The sequence below is a fragment of the Limulus polyphemus genome, unplaced genomic scaffold (genome assembly GCF_000517525.1).
Source record: "Limulus polyphemus unplaced genomic scaffold, Limulus_polyphemus-2.1.2 Scaffold7338, whole genome shotgun sequence".
Lineage (NCBI taxonomy): Eukaryota > Metazoa > Arthropoda > Merostomata > Xiphosura > Limulidae > Limulus > Limulus polyphemus.
The window spans coordinates 5982-8629 of NW_013672948.1; the positions used below are offsets into that span (position 1 = coordinate 5982).

General features: G+C 36.2%; 1 protein-coding gene across 1 annotated transcript in view; it reads right to left on the reverse strand.

Annotated features, from left to right (window-relative positions):
* Positions 1–2648, reverse strand: part of LOC106474542 (gamma-aminobutyric acid type B receptor subunit 2-like) — a gene marked incomplete at both ends in the record, with an annotated part of 38193 nt that overhangs the window by 5582 nt on the left and 29963 nt on the right. The gene's annotated exons all lie outside the window — the stretch shown is intronic.

The following is a 2648-nucleotide window of genomic DNA, read 5'->3' on the forward strand; positions in this document are numbered from 1 at the left end:
ATAGACATCCGAGCCTATATATTTCATCACACCCATTAAACATAACCCTTTATTCTCCGGAAGAAGAATAGTCAACTGTTCAAAGTGCTCGAGTCTTGGTTCTAGTTTTGAAAATATTACGACTTTTGAAGGTGATTCTGCGTGCTAACTACTTAACCAGTACTTATATATATATATATATATGTTCAATATAGTTACATATTTATAATCTTACTGTAACGTGACTATTATACAGATGAATATAAAGTATCTACCTTTGTTAGACAGGAACTTTCTACTTCTTCTCCTTTTAGAACTGGGTCACAAAACATGGAACTGACCTTTACATTATAAGGCCCCCCCACGGATATAAGAGTGAGCATGTTCGGTGACAGGATTCGAACTCGTAATCCTCAGATTACGTGTCGAGTGGCCTAACTAGCTAGGCCTAACGTGAACAAAAGAATGAGAAATGTCAAAATGTTTAACAATCCGTTTGTTTAATAACAGATTATTTAAAATGAAATATTAACTTCTGTACCGTTTTACAATTTCTTTACATGATTTTAAACAGACATTTTGTGTCACAGTGTATGCAAGTGGAATTTCTTTACATGATTGTAAACAGACATTTTGTGTCACAGTGTATGCAAGTGGAATTTCTTTACATGATTGTAAACAGACATTTTGTGTCACAGTGTATCCAAGTGGAATTTCTTTACATGATTGTAAACAGACATTTTGTGTCACAGTGTATCCAAGTGGAATTTATTTACATGATTGTAAACAGACATTTTGTGTCACAGTGTATCCAAGTGGTATTTTATCCCAAAAATGGTGTGACACATTTTGTTAAATTATAAGTTGTTAAAACTTTGTAAATTATAGAATGGTCATTCTTGACGTAGTTTCTTGTGTGGTTATTTTGCGTAGAAACCATGTGTATCTATATACATCGTATTTTATAGGTTAAAGCATTGTAGTTGTTAATGGATCATGAGTCACATTATTAACAACCTTGGTATAAGTAGTTTTTTAGACTTAGCACTCCGAGAGGATGACGTGATACACGTTGAAACATGTAGAGTGGTTGATTTGAAACCATTAAACAGTCTGAGAATAAAGATTTTAATCGTGCAAGTTAAAAATGTTGATCGGTTGAATTTTTTAAATCGTGGTTGTTGTTTTAGCGCAAAGCTACACAATGGATTATTTGAGCTTTATCAGTCGAGAGGATTGAACCCAAAATTCTAGCTTTTGTTTGTTGAATTTCGCGCGAAGCTACTCGAGGGTTATCTGTGCTAGCTACCCCTAATTTATAAATCACAGACTAGAGGGAAGACAGCTAGTTAATACAACCTACTTGAGCTACTCTAATAGTGTTGTAGGGAAGACAGCTAGTTAATACAACCTACTTGAGCTACTCTAATCGTGTTGTAGGGAAGACAGCTAGTTAATACAACCTACTTGAGATACTCTAATCGTGTTGTAGGGAAGACAGCTAGTTAATGCAACCTACTTGAGCTACTCTAATCGTGTTGTGTGGAAGACAGCTAGTTAATACAACCTGCTTGAGCTACTCTAATCGTGTTGTGGGGAAGACAGCTAGTTAATACAACCTACTTGAGCTACTCTAATCGTGTAGTAGGGAATCAAGTAGGTTGTATTAACTAGCTGTCGCTACTCTAATCGTGTAGTAGGGAAGACAGCTAGTTAATACAACCTACTTGAGCTACTCTAATCGTGTTGTAGGGAAGACAGCTAGTTAATACAACCTACTTGAGCTACTCTAATCGTGTAGTAGGGTAGACACTCACTTTATGATGCCTCCACGGCTGAAAGGGGAATATTTTCGATGATGGGTTTCAAACCTGCGACTTGCAGATTGCGTGCTGGGTACCCTAACCCATGTACCCTAGCGGTTTGAAACAGGAAGTGCAACCGAATCGATGTTTTAAAATATTTAACGTTACTTCATTAAGTACTATAATATTGTAATTGAGTTTCAGTGATTGTACACACATAGATATACATAGATGTCTAGTACAATAACATAATAGAAACGAAAACTAGGCATTTTTTAAGCATCTGCTACTAAAAGTAGGTTTTCATTTTTACGTTACAAGTGTTTAATGAGGATCATGGGTTCGAATCCTGCCACCGACCGTGCTCGTCCTTTCAGCCGTGGGACGTTATATTGTGAGGGTTAATCCCGCTATTCGTTTATAAAGAGTAGCCTAAGATTTAGAAGTGGGTGAAGTTGGCTAGCTCTCTCTATGCTATCATTTCAAAATTTGGTTAGCGCAGATAGCTCTCATGTAGCTCGAAATTCAACAAACAAACCTGGTTAGATATATAAAAGGAGGCGTCGTAGAATTGTTACAAGTAAAAGTTTCTGTCGAGCCCCAAAGTCAAAGTCTTCCTAATTAAACGAGTTATTGACGACAACATTTTACCATTCATATTAGTGTTAGTGTTACTCAACTTCACACAAATAATCAACATTTTATATTATTGTAAAATACACCACACTGGAGAACCCGTTAAAACCTTTAATTGTAAAATACACCACACAGGAGAACCCGTTAAAACCTTTAATTGTAAAATACACCACACTGGAGAACCCGTTAAAACCTTTAATTGTAAAATACACCACACAGGAGAACCCG